We start from the raw sequence: 15119 nt of genomic DNA on the forward strand, positions 1-15119 counted from the left end.
GCTGCTTCAACTTTGGGTTGACAGGGAGTGGAGTGTCGGGAGTCTACACGAGCTGAGCCACAGACGGGGCTCTTGGACCATGACTGAGACAACACCCCCACTATAGGACGGACTCAGGATTGGACTGAGTATTACACTCATGTTGAAAGTTTAGTACTGGAAAACTGGACTGAGTTGTAGGGGAAGAAATTGGATTATTGTTTAATCTTCTTGTTTTTACTGCCTATTTTATTTTATTGTTTTATTGTTTTATTGCTGGCCAGTAGCTACTTTATTTTAGTTTATTAATATCTATTCTTGTATTATTATTTTTTGTATTAAACTAATTTGCATTTGGACACACCTGTGCCCTCTTGTGTCTTTGTTGGTATGGCCCAGGGATTTTAATACTTGAGCAAAACCTTGTGACGTAAAAGCATGGAGCATGGGTGGAACAAATGGAGTCTATGCTTAGGGCCCAGGGCTGTGATGCTCAGCAAAAAGTGAATTTTGTGCTTCGGGGGTTAGATGGGGTGGCTGCTAAAGTGATGCTGCTAAATGAAACAGCTATTTTAAATGAGTTAAAAAGATTTTATGGCCAGCCATGTTCCCTTGCTCATATCAGGGTTCAGTTTTTCTAATGCAGACAGAGAGAGGAAGAAAATGTCGAGATGTATGTGCAGCACTGTGGAGAACTGTTCAATCGGTTGAAGGAAAGTGAGCCTCAGGTAGTAGCACAGGTGGCACCCACAGCTAGAGACCAGTTTGTCAAGGGGCTAAAGCCAGGTAAAGTGCAGAGGAAGATAGAATGCCTGATCAGACAGAGGCCAGAGCTCAACTTTTCTGAGGCAGAGAGGCAGACATACATGAACTGAACTGGTGGAAGGAGGAGGTTAAAACTGAACTGAGACAGGAATATATGACCAGCTAGCTACAATTAGCAAAACATTAGTGTATGAAGTACGAAGACCCCCTGACGGGAAGGTAGGTGTGGCAAGGCTGACTAGACAAGACCCTGTTGAGGTACCGGCATACAGTGAGATCCTCTGGGCTCAGGTCCTGGAAACTTCAAAATCCACCCACTCCTGTGTTCTGGTAGAGGGAATAAGTGATGAGGAGCAGTACAATAATGGAAACCCCCTGCAACAGTCCAGGAATACAGGTCTTTCTTGAGGTTTGCTGGCTACTACAGGCATTTTATCCCCAGATTCCCCCGTGTAGCAGCCCCCCTAAATGTGCTGTTAGCAGACACAGCCACTCAGAAGGATTGACCAGTGCAGTAGACTATCAGGCTGCTTTCAACAAGCTGGAACGAGTCCTCGTCAGTGTCCAAGTCCTTGCTGACTTTTCTAAGCCCTTCCAACTCTACAAGGATGCAAGTTTAGACAGCTTAGGAGCAGTCCTGTCACAGGTGCAAGATGGGAAAGAACGGGTTATTCCTATGCCAGCAAGGGCCTGCTGCCAACAGAAAAGAACGAACAAAACTACAGCTTTTTCAAACTTGAGCTGCTCGCTCTGAAATGGGTGATCACTGAGAAGTTCAAGAATTACCTTTGCAGAGCCAAGTTCACTGCCTTCACAGATAACCCTCTGGTTCACCTCAATACAGCCACGCTTGGTGCTATGGAACAAAGGTGGGTGGCACAGTTGGCCAATTTTGATTTTTCAAATATAGACCTGGTGTTACATAAATGTAGATGCTAACATAAATGCAGATGTGCTGTCCAGGTTCCCACAGGAAGGTGGAGGCCCACCAAGTAACTGCTAAGGGTCCCCAGGTTACACAGGCTCCACCAAGCAAATGGCTTGACACACAGCAAGAAGATCCTGCTCTACAAGAGGTGAGTGAGTGGCTTCAGAGGGGTAGGCCACCAGCAGCACTGCCAGTATCCAAATGACTCCTGAGGGATTGGGGTCGTCTGTGGCTGGACGCAAGAGTCTTGCAGAGGAAGGTGAGGACTTGTACTGTTTGGAAACAGTACCACCAAGCCATGGGGCATGTGAGTGCCACACGTACTGAGGCTGCCTTGAGGTGAGGGTTCTTCTGGCTGAGGCTGGGACAGGTTGTCAGGGATTAGTATTCAGACTGCCCCCAGTGTATCCAAAGGAAAGGCCGACCTGAGGTAAGAGCTCCACTCCTCCCTATTGAAAGTTCGTACCCCCTAGAAACTGTTTTCATGGACTACTTGTCATTGGGGAAGCCGGGGGATTATTAACACATATTGGTGATGACTGATTTGTTTTCTCGGTACAGTTGGGCGGTGCCCACCCAGCATCAGTCAGCAGTAACCACAGCAAAGGTTCTGGTTCAGGTTCAGGTCTGTATAAGGTTGAGCCTTACACAGAGGCCTGGGGCTGTTCTGAGAAAATACTGTCCAACAGAGGAGCCGCATTCACGTCTGCAGTCATGGATGAACTTTTCCAGCTTTATGGTTGCAGTAAAGTACATACGACATCCTACCAACCCCAAGGTAACAGAGCATGTAAGTGTTTCAACCAAACCCTTACCTCCCACCTCAGGTCACTGGAAGAGGCCAACCAGTCACAGTTGCCAGACAAGTTGCCCACTTTACTGCAAGCCTATAACAACACTGAGCACAGTTGTACTGGACTAACCCCTCACTTTGTTTTACATGGTCGCCATGCAAGGCTGCCAGTAGAGATGGCCACTGGAGCTCCCCACACCAGATCCCGGTACAACCTGGATGGCTGGGTGCAATCACACCACCAGACACTACTGAAAGCCTTCCAACATGTAGCTACGCAGACACAGCTAGGCAGCAACAGGATAAAGCCAGGTAGAATTTGAGAATTAAACATGTCCCTCTGCTCCTAGGCGAAAGGGTTTTCTTGCATAATTTTTGCGGCATGACCAAGGAAAACTCGCCCTGCACTGGCAATCAACCCCCTATGTTGTGGTCTGCTAAATAAGACCCCTTCAGCCAGTTTACAAGATTCGCCCGGAAGGGAAAGAGGGACCTAAGAGGACTATTAGTGCAACAACGTTCCACCATGCCCATTTAGACCCCAGCTGCCCCCTGCCCAAACAACCATTGGGTGAGAGACTAGGGACAGACTCTCTGTTGCACCCCTCTGCTTTGTACCTGTAACCCCAGCATTAGTGCTAGCAGTTTCAGGGCGAGGACAACAACCAACACATAAACGAGCTGGGGATGCATCATCACAGCAAGTCATAGTAGCAGGTCCAGAAGTGCAGCAGTCACCTGAATTGGAGCCAGGTGAGCAAGAACCCCTTTTAAGAGGGTCCACTAGGGAGACAAGAGGGAGGACCCCCTTCAGGTATAGGCAGTAAGAGCAGCATTGGCTGTTGGAATGGCAACCCAAAAAAAGGATGCAGGTACGTGTCACGGGGTGGCAAGGGCCGTGGGATGGCTTACATAAGGCTGTTATGGTTTTACATTTTTATTGTGTGCTGTTTTTATTCAATTCCTTTTAATGTGTGTGTTAAGTTTTCATACAAAGTGCTAAATCTAGTTGCTGTGGATTATACAGTTTTTTCTTGCAGTGTTATCAGAGTGGACTTTTTGCATGGACTTAAGCTTAAATCATTGTATGCATTATGGACAATTGTACACGGCACATTCCCCTTTGCACTCCCCTCTGCTCTAATGCCTCTGCTTCCAAACTACTGGCCCACAGTCAGTCTGCCCTGCTATAAAGACAGGTGGAACTTACCTGCTGCCTGTTTGTTTCTTCTTCTCTGGGCATGTCAATCATAACCTGAGCCGGTCAGTTTGAAGCTCTTCCTGTGCGGCAGCCTTAAGAGCGCATCCAACCGAGACGAGTCTACAAATGGCCAGAGATCCCTGATGGGCCATTAATCACGATAAGTAAAGGAACATGAATCGGCTGCTTATTGTGTGTGTGAGTGCGGCCCCCAATTGTAGTTGAGCCCACCAATGATTGTTTGTTTGCTGTGTGTTTCTAGCAGGCGCATCCCTCCTCCGCTAAAGTGTTCCTGTGCAGCAGCCTCAAAGAGTGACTGACCAGACCGAGACGAGTCAGCGAGTGATCAGAGATCCCTGATGGGCCATAAATCATAATAAGTAAAGGAACGTGAATTGGCTGCTTATTGTGTATGTGAGTGCGGCCCCCAATTGTAGGCGAGCCCACCAGTGATTGTTTGTTTGCTGCATGTTCCCAGCTGCTTCTGCTCTGGGTCGACAGGGAGTGGAGTGTCGGGAGCAGCATGAGCTGAGCACCAGACGGGGCTATGCAACCGCGACTGAGACAACACCACCACTATAGGACGGACTCCAGATTGGACTGAGTATTACACTCATATTGAGATTTTAGTACTGGAAAACTGGACTGAGTTGTAGGGGAAGAAATTGAATTATGGCTTAATCTTATTGTTTTCACTGCCTATTTTATTCTATTGTTTTATTGCTGGCCAGTAGCTACTTTCCTTTAATTTATTATCGCAAAACATAAGTCCCCTTAATATAAATCATTAATTTTAGGGTGAAGTTAAGGTAAGTTTGGGGTTATGTTATGTTATGGTTAGGGTAAGGGTTAGGTTTGGGTTAGGCAAGTAGTGGTTGTGGTTAAGGTTAGGCTAAAGGCTTATTTATAGTAAGTCGCTTGACACTTTTCGTAAGCGTCGCTCAACAGAATTATGTATTTTTGAAGAAAAAAGTGTCACTCGACACTTTCCTTTCATGCCGTGCACCTGGAGAATTTTGTTACCTTGCAGACAGCATCATATTTTGTCACGCAATGTGATTGGGTAGTGTTACTAATGTCGCCATGGAGATTGTAGTTTTCACTGAATTTACTTATTGATATTTTGGTCTGTAACTTTAGATAACTTGTAACATCCTTATTTAATTGGTTTAATTAGTTCAGCTGGCTCGCCAAAACATAAATTGAAAATGTCATGTGACTTTAATTTCTGTTGAGCAACCTACCATAAAGTGGCCTTTAGTCTCCAGGAAAAGAATTTAAGTCAATGTAATGTCCTCTGAAGTGATGGAAACACGGCTGTGTGTGTGTGTGTGTGTGTGTGTGTGTGTGTTAGTGTGTGTGTGTGTGTGTGGGTGGGTGGGTGTGGGTGTCTTTTGGGTGCTAACAAGGGTTGTTCCAAGGAGTTGAGTAACTAAGAATATCTCTCCAGATGCAGCAGTAAACAAGTGTGGAGTTGAATACTTCACACTGACCCTTTGTCTAATTTTCCTCTCTTCCCAGGGGCTGCAGAAGCCTTTTTTACTGTCACAAATAAATCATATAGTTTTGAAACACCCTAATCTTTGAGCTAAAGGTGGTAAAAATGTCCTGACTCATGCTCAAAACTAGGCTGTAGGTTCCCCTTTTATTAGTTTTCCAGTATTCAAAATGAAGAATTTGCAGCTTCTTGCTACATTTTTGTTTTGTACCAGTTTTTTTATTGCTGCTGCTGTTACTGATGGGAAGGTGAGCCATCATGTGCCTACTTGTTGAGAAACAATATGAAAGGTATTAGGTAATGTGAGAGGAAAAAGCAATAAAATGACAGCAAAGCAACCCTTTTTCTTTTTCTTCTTCTTCTTCTTCTTCTTCTTCTTGTAACTTTTCACAAATACACCTGTTATGCAATGACTTTGAAAGCATATACAGGCTGCAGCAGGGTAATATTGCATAATAAACATTCCAGTGTTAATATTGTGACATGCAACATAGTCAGTTTCATGCATAGTCATATGAGTACACTGCTGGTTTTGTATGCCGTAAACCATTTACTGCAAATTATTTCTTTATATCACTGCTAACTATTTTCCAGCCATTAGTTTTGGTTAAATAGGTCCACTATCAGTATGGAAATCAATTTGCAGACTTGAAATGTCCTTGAGATGATTATTGTAACACAATAAACATTTCTTTGACTTAATTTATTTTGTCATAGTCACAGAATGTAATATTCGCTTAGTAATACAAACTCTTCTCTCACCCACTACTTGTTAAACTTCTTAATGCAAGATATCCATTGTAGGATGTTTATACGGTGTTTGTCATGTTCTTGCTCATGAATTCAGCACTCAGTTTAAAAATTTCAGATGCTGAATCTTCCACAAATGCACCAACAAAGTTTTCAGTACCATTCAATGATAATGTAACCATGACAAAAAACAAACAATGCAACAAAATGTTCAAAGTGATGGAATATCTTTCTCAAACCAACTTTCAACCATTTGATTTTCATAGTGTGCTGACATGAATAATCTGATGCTATAGTTTACAATCTCTGACTCACAGTAATCACTCAAATTGAAATTCACCTGCCGCTTGTGCTTATAAAGCCAACGGGGGCAGTAACTCTTGCTGGATTATAACTGTTTCAGGTGAGAGGATGAGCCCATCTTCCATCCCTCCCCTCCGCTGTTCTCACAGCAAGCTGCCAAGCAGTCAATAAAGCAGCCCAGCCTTTCCTGACTACACCCCCGGGTGAGAGTGATCTACTGTGCAGGCTAGTAAAAATGTTTTTCTGTCCCTCTCACTCTCCACTTTTCTCCCTCTCCATCCCTATCCTCCTCTTGTCTGTTATTATCATCAGCCAGGTATCTTTGACTCATACAGGGACATGCCTTTCATTAAGAGCACTTGGCATAAGCATTGTGTCAGAGGCAGTGCTTTTTATCTTGATGGCTGGTGTCAGAGGTGCATAGATGTTGACATCTGGGTGTAAGCACCTTTTGGCTATGCCCCGCATATAACCTCTCTGCCTGACAAGTCCAGTTCTGGTTTTTGTCCTAATACTGCTGAATATCGACACCGGACTCAGGTCTGTCCAAATAGAGTTACCCACCACTGTAGTAGTCCAGAACAATGCAGCGTCTAATCATTTAGCAACATATTCATCAATGTGTTCTTGGCTTTTGGCTGTCCTCTAGGCTCTGTGTTCCTCTCATTTGCTTTTTGGCTTCATGTGCAACTCACATCACCTGCTTTCTGATCTCACACTATAGCATCCTGAGAGGAAACTATATTTCATACATCTTCCATTGTGATATGACGTGGTGATTTAGAGGGATACTAAAAATTTAAACAGTCACAGTACTGGGGAAAGGGCTTTCTGACCTCAGTTGCCCTCAGACCAGAGGGTTTGAATTTGATGGATTCCAAAATGAAACAACACAAACCTGTATAATATCAAGCAATGGGGAAACATACAGGCCTGCGCGTTCAAGCACACAATCCTGCTGAGAGTTGCTAAACCACTTGCAGAAGTACAGGTGATAATCCACACTCATAAACTACACTGTTATCATTTAGTGCAGCTGGTTTGGAGCATCTTGACAACACAGGCGGGTGTAAATCACAAGTCCTGTATGTGAGAGTGTGTGTGTGTTTTGTGGGATCAGTAAAAGTTCGTTTGCCAACATCGCATTACCATTCTTGGTATACCAAAGCTCCAGAGGAAAAACCGCTGTTTGTCAAATGAGAGACTTCCACTGTTGGTTAACTGGAAACATCAGGGTTCTGGTCAAAGCTAGGAGAGGCGGCCTTCTGAGAGACAAAATAAAAACATGTCCTGAGAATGAAAGGGCATTCATTGAAGCAACACTGGAAGAATACATGCAGGAACGTCTGAAGGTGGCGGGGTCGTGAAGTGAAAAAAGCTTTCCTCCAATCAGGCCGTTGTTGGTTTAACTTAACTCAATCCAGCCGTCACCCCTTTATCAAGATTAAAGATCATGTTTCCGTGTTCACAGGCAGCTTGACCTCTTGTCTTCATCTGCCCAAGAGCTTCTTCCTCCTCCCATATGGCCAACAGCCTAGTTTCTGTGATTTTACTCTCACATTAGGGCACAAAATTTCAAGTTCACTTGAAAACACAAGCCGGGACACTCTGAAACATGTTATTGTGCTTTTGTGTGTCACGGAGCGCAGAGATGTTTGCCTTAGGCCTGAAAGGACATAATACAAAGGAATGCAAAGTGAGGCCACACCGTGACACACACTACTGTCTTCTGGCCAGCCCAGGGCGGTGTGCACACCCTACCATCACCTTGCAAAGAAACTGGTGATGGAGGTTTTGGCCCATCCAAGCACAAAAGGAACTAGACATTTTTATTTTTTAACCATGAACTCATCCGGATTATGCACAAGACAAGGAAGAAAACAACCAATTTCATACAGTGGATGGTGGCAGTGGCTGCTGTGCAGTTGTTAGTGTTTTAGAAGCTGAGTTTAAATACAGTGTTTTGTGTGATTTATGTATGTGTATGTATACGTGTGTGACAGTATGAGGTAATGGGCACAGAGAGGTCAAAGTCAAAATGAGAAAACACAAAAAGTAGAATAAGTAAATAACTTTAAAAATATTCACATTATCATCACATTATCATAGTCACATACACAAAGACAGGGATACAAATGCAAACATTGTATACACAGACATTCATGCACATAGGCATTGGACATTTGCTATATGAAAAGAGCTGTTTAAAGGAATAATCCACCAAAATGTTTTGAGTGTGAGGCAATCATTGTTTGGAACATGCTGAACATATAAAGCAATGGCAGGGAAATGGATTATTTTTCAGGAGTGGTTTGAGAAATTTCTGTTTATATTTTAATATGTTTTGACACACTTTTTTTCCCTTTTTTGCTGTGATTTTGGATTGCCATTGAGATAACTGCAAAGAAACCAAGCAAACTACAACTGCTGAGGAGTAACACATTTTCTTGCGCTACCTTTCGAGCCCAGAGGTGGTGAGTATTTGATACTCAAAAGATAGATTTCCAGCAGAGTATTCTTTTAAAGTGAAGGGGTGATGTTCAGCATCAGACAAAAGTTTCTCTCTTTCTTTCCCCTCCTCTCTCTCAGTTTACTATATGAATTAAAAATGCTGAATTAATCTCTTAACTTGCCGTGTCAGCGCAGTCACATTTCATGCCTTTAATCCATGCCATTTTAATGCGAATTTACATCACTGAGCTGTATTGTTCACTAGCATCCAGCTTAGCAGATGTTAAGTACAGCTCCTCTTGTCTTGTCTTTCTGCAGCTACATATCAATATGCCACAGAGACAGCCAGCTCTGAACAGGTGTTCCAGCTCACACGTGTGAGATCATGGCTTGTGAGGGAGACATGACAGCTCTGAGTAGCGAAAATGGTGTCTTTCTTCCACACTCCTCCTCCTCATCCTTCATCCCTCGTTTTCTCCATCTGGAGTTCTATCTGTAACCCATCTTCTATCCATTACCACATCATCCATCAGCAATAACGCCAAACAGTGTCCATCTTTTAATGCCTCGTAATGCAAACCTAGCAATACTACTTCTGCGACATCCACGCTGCACACACACACACACACACACACACACCACCAAATCCATCAACCAAGTTATTTTCATGTTAATCACAGAGCCCTTATTGCCTCTGCCGCCCTCCACCCGTGACCAACCTGCCCACTCACCTCGCTGCCCACTCTGAAAAGCTATGATTGTCTCTTAATTTTCGGGTGCCTTTGGGTGACTCTAGGACTGCATTGTTTACCCTCAGCTCATGTGAGGGGATCCATCCAGCCACCCAGTGAGGTGCTTATCTGATGCAATGGACCATTGATCACCTTTTAACCCCACGATGAATCAACTCTCTGTTAGCTGAGTGGAGAATCATCCACTTGGTAACCTAAAACTAACCTAATATATTGCTGCTTCAGGTTCACAAGACCTCCACTTGTTGGTGTGTTCCTGCTTTAGACAGCATCTGTATATAATGCAAAGTGGATCAGGTTCAAATGGGAATAAAATGGGATGTTGTGTTTCATTTGAATTTTGTTGATGCATGTTCGCAGCGTAGCAGTATATACAGTATGGCAGCACTTTGGGTGATCATTCCACCAAAGCGAAGCAAGGAAGACAGTGATATCACCTCAAAATAAACACAACAGATGTAAGAATGACAATTTCTCCTAGATAAACTCTTTTTCATGAACAATTCTGTTTAAGAAATCCCACCAGCTCATCCAATCCAGCTCGTCTCATCCAGAGAAGCCGTCATAAACCTGATGAATGACTTTTCATCTGGGCTGTAAATATTTATCCATTGCACAAATCCAAATTCCATTAGGGGAGTAAACATAAACATATTTCTTTCTTAAGCAGGCATATATGAAATTAAACAATGTAATGCTGACCAAGAGTTCAACTAAGTGCCACCATATGGTCAGTGGTGGTTCTCAGAGCTGCATTGTTAGTTGTGTGCGCCGTCTGTTTCTGACAACAGCTTGGCTCTCATCACCCCTTCATCTCCAAACATACTGCATGTGAAGCTCCCACCAATGCAGGCCGGCTAAACCCCAAGCACAGGAACGGTTTGTAATTCATCACGACTGTGTCAGAAATGAACTGATGTGTTTGGGGTTGTGGAAAACATCCATTGAATGGGGGAGAATGAAGGAATCGGTTTGTTGTGGGTGTCAGTGATACAACAAATGGCTCACACACGCATACATGACGTCCACATGCCTTTGTAACTAAGTTTATGTTAGCACTAACAACCACAGGCACGAGCGGTGCCAAGAAATAGTGGAGAAGAGGATCATGGCCTTTGTTCTTTGCATTTGGCAAGCAAATTATTTCTCTTTTTTAATGATGCAAAACATTTTCATATAAATAAATGCCAATTTTGCAACTCTGTGACCGATTTATGTAACACAGCTGTGGCCAAAGCTATACACTCTTCATGAAAGTTTGACATTGTCCATTTGGGTTCTCAGAATTTATTTTATGTTTCTGTAGCAATAACAAGACACATTCAAAAGACAATCCAAGGAAGAAGCCTGAGCAGCACTAGCCACCATGTTTGATATTTCTTGATAATTCTTTCATCAAGTGAAACTGATCCCAGACTAATCTTCAGCAGCTACCCTGTGTATTTGCGTATACCTCTGTGAGCTCCATGGAGGAGGCAGGGGGGATGTGGCCCTTACCACAGCTTCTCATTTGTGTGTTAGGGAGCTCATTAGCCTCCACTCGGTCCATTACTGGTTCCGGACCTCATGGCACCAAACTGTCTGCACCCATATCTTCTAAGAGGTTGGGGGGTGAAGGCTAGATGTTGTTTCCCTGTGCTCCCTTGAGTCTAAGCAGATAGCATCACACCAAGAGCAGCAGCAGCAGTTAGACCCTGTAACCTAACCACCAACACGCCCTCCTCTCACCCCCCCCCCCCCCCCCCCCCCCCCCCCCCCCGACTTAATTAGGCCATAATTTTACTGTATGCCACAGTGTGGAGACATCGGCTGTGTGGGGAGAGGGAGGTAGGGTGAATGGGGGTTTAACATTGGTTCCAAAAGCCCCATTAAAGGATTTCAGCAGCTTTTCTGGGCTCACATTGTTATTCATTCACCCGCAAATGTTTTGTTTCAGTGCAGGTCAGCATTCCTCAATATGATCAGGGGTTTTAGATCAATAGCTGTTAGAAAGCAGCACCTCAACAACTGCAGATTTTAAATTGAAAATATGGTTTTGCCATCAGTTTGAGGAAAGTGCTTAATGGCTTCTCCCACAGCAGTACACTGAGGTGAGCCCTACCGTTTCAAGAATGTGAAAATGGGTAAATAGATTACCATCTCGTCCTTCATACTATTTTCACTGGAACCTGTCCAGTAGGGTTATTACTGAAAGAAACAATAAGTCCACTGTGTAAGCATTACCTCCTCAACTTTTGGGCAACAGGGAGATAAGTGTTTGCACACGCATACACACTTTTACACTTTCACACATCGGGAAACATTAAACTGAACAACTGAAAATACACACACATATGGGTTAGTGTGTGCACTGACAAAACTGTCATCCTGTCATATCTTGTCAGTGTTACTCAGCTATTTATTTTTTCATTTGTTCCTCAATCTGACAAAACACAGATGACAAGCAAAAGAAGTCAACACCTCACACCTAAAAGCGGAATGTGTTTCTGACCGGTGGAAAAGAAACTCACTCCTATTATCATAGCTATTTTGCAATATAATTCTTTCAGACAAAGCTAAAACCACACTCAAGCACACAAGTCCCAATTTTGGTCAAAATGGTGTATTTTAATGCAGCCAGATAATTAACAAGGCAGTAAATTATACCATAGTAAATGGGCTAGGCTGTTATTGGACAACCTCTACAGTTAATGGCTTTTATACTCTGTGCATTCTTTCATGGAAGGAATGTAACGGGGTGCGAATACAGTGCCAAGAATTACACAGACTCAATCTCCCAATACCTCTCTCACCTCTCTGTGTACTGCAGAGTATCCTCTCTCTCCCTCGAAACACACACATCTCGGTCAATCAGTCTCTATCCACAACTTTGTGGTTCACCATCGAGAATCGTACAGGCATGCATGTGTGTGTGTATGTGTGTGCGTACAGTGCATACACGCCTATTACTATTTGTGCTGTTTAAACACAACATGCTGGTCTACTTTATTGCTTACACATATTTCACAACTTTTCCTGCCCTGGAGCAAGAGGAAGACCAAACATCCTCCATCGTAAATTTTCTCCCAGAGCACAACCTGGAGAGTATGCCACACAGGAAACCATACACACTCATGCACACACACAGACACACACACACGCACACAGAGGGTGGGATGGAAAGGGAGAGGAGAGAGAGCATCATATATGTACAGTATATACATATATACAGCATATATGTATATACAAGTGCAAATGAAGATTTGGGTTTGTTATTTTAAAGGTTTTAAAGGTTATAACAAAGTCCATTTCATAACTTAACTTTTTTTTTTCAAAACGGATGAAGCATTTTAGCCTATCACTGCTCATAAAAATAAATATCATATCAGTCACAGAGGATGGCCTGGTGTAGCTCATTGCTCATCTTCAGGCCGCCTGCCCAATTAAATGGATTCAATTTATCAGACATGATTCATTCCCAACACAAACTCATATTTACCTCAGCTGTGATTGATGAGGATCATTATGATGATTAAATTTGGTTTAAATGTGTTCACATGACAGCCGTGTGTCTCCACAAAGGGTCTCTGTCTTTCCCTCCCTCTGTATGTTTGCACTGCAAATTAATTTATATGTCTATATGTGTGAGTGAAGACAAAATATGGAGTTATTATCAGTATCATTATATGAACATAGTGTGGTGTGTGTTTGCCCATGAGGAGATGGACTCCTCAGTTTTCAGCATTCTCTGTGGTCTCACGTGTTTCATGGTTTTGGTTTTGGACTCAAGGCAGTGACCACTGGACACGGGAATTTGTGGTCAGCTCTTTTGTTACACATACAAGCTTTCAGAACTTTCTCACACCATGGCTTTGGTTAGAATCCAGGACAGCGTGTGTTTGTATTGTCCAGTGTTTGTTTGGTTTCTGTTTTGAGAGTGTATGTAGAAAGGGGTAGGGGGGAAAATGAGATTTCCATCCAAACTTGAGTAACACACTATTTGCTTTTGTGACGACATTCATGTCAGGAAAGGCACTTAAGCTCTCTCTTCATTATGTTCACTGTAGCTTGTTTATTTGTCTTGGGAAAAGACATAAAACTAGTCAGACTGACACCTGAGAGAGTGAAAACACAACCACATACACATAAATGTACTTATAGCACATACTCACACATTACTGCTGCTGCATTAAAACCTTATATCTCCAAGATTTTAAGTGCTGTTAAATGTACTCCTAAAAAAGAGCATGGAATCCTTGAACTGAAGGTTAAATATAAAAATCACTTCTACTACAGCGTACATTACGAATAGGCATGCCACATATGCATGCAAATGTACAGAAAAAAAACACAGTTGTATAAATATCACACCAAAAATAATAGCATATATACAGTATCTTTTGAGTAATGTATGTGACATGATATAAAATCTGATATTCAGGGTGTTTTTATTGTTGCATTCCTCTTATAGGGTTGTCTCCCCAAGGCCATATATAAACTAAAGAGGTACTGTTGCCAGAATGTATAAATCCCCCGGCTGAGCACTAATTGCATGATTTAGAGCATAGCTGTTGAACACCTCGGAGAGGCCCCACACTGACTTTGTGTGGACATTATACAGGCAGGTCTGCACAGGGACCGGATGATAGAAGTGGAGGGAGGAGGAGGAGGAGAAGGTGAAGGTGGGGGTATAAAGAAGTTACAGTTTCTGATATGAGACCTCGGTAACACCTTCTTGATTAGATTACCATTCAACCAGAGCCAGTCCTTTCCTTTTTCTTTACTCTGTCATGTGGATTTCCCATTTATTCTTTTAACAGTTATAATGTACATCACATAAATGACAGCAGTAGCATACGCTGCCCTGTCGTATATGACCTGCAGATCAACTCAGTGACACAGGTGAATTCACCCTGATCTGTACTGTGTAAAACTGATGACTGTGACAAAAACCTTAATGCAGTAGTTTACATGAGAGAAGTTAATGGTCAGATGTTGATGACAGAGAGTCAGTAGAAATTAAAAAAGGTTTGATTTATATTCTCAATTTTATGTAGGGGAAGAGCTACTTTTAACATGTATTTCTTATCAAATTTAGCTAAATATACAATTTTAGGTGTATAATGTATCTTTTTTCTCTTTTGCTCCACTATCTTTACTTTCATTTTTGGTCAACTGCCATGGTATTTGTTGAGGTTCTTTGATTTGCCTCTCTTTAAGCCTATACATGTAGAGAGAGGGAAAAATACGAGAGAATACGAGAGGAAACCAGATTAAAGAGTTTCCCAGTTTGCGAGCTAAAGCTCTCTGGAGATGCTCTCTTGTCACTCGTACTAAGTGCTGGTCCTGGATGAGTTCTAAAGCTCCCACAATCCACCTCACCACACTCATAGCCATGAGGCCTGGGAAGACCATAAAGCCTTTTTACAAGGTGACATGACATAAAAACGCAGGGAGAACAGAGAAAGAAGGAGGTAATATTGAGGAAAGAGTGGAAACCTCCCCCATTTGCTCTCTTTCTCCTTCTCCATTGTTTGTGCTTGTGCTTTTTCATTGTGTGGGCATATCTGAGAGGGAATATATGAGTGTGTTCATGTGTGTTTTTCTATATGTGTTTGAAGCTGCGTGGCTGAGTTGAATGGGTGGGCTGGTGAGCCGTTTCCTGTCTGCCATCACCCATGTCCACTTACACACACTCTGGGCCTCAGAGGGAATGAAGA

General features: G+C 42.9%; 1 long non-coding RNA gene across 1 annotated transcript; it reads left to right on the forward strand.

Moving 5' to 3' along the window:
* Window positions 1-1739: 1739 nt before the first annotated feature.
* On the forward strand, window positions 1740-4520 carry LOC122997250. Its single transcript, XR_006407190.1, has 4 exons — window positions 1740-3337; window positions 3726-3830; window positions 3929-4080; window positions 4168-4520. It is a non-coding gene; the product is annotated as an uncharacterized LOC122997250 (long non-coding RNA).
* Window positions 4521-15119: the final 10599 nt, after the last annotated feature.

The sequence above is a fragment of the Thunnus albacares genome, chromosome 14 (genome assembly GCF_914725855.1).
Source record: "Thunnus albacares chromosome 14, fThuAlb1.1, whole genome shotgun sequence".
Classification (NCBI taxonomy): domain Eukaryota; kingdom Metazoa; phylum Chordata; class Actinopteri; order Scombriformes; family Scombridae; genus Thunnus; species Thunnus albacares.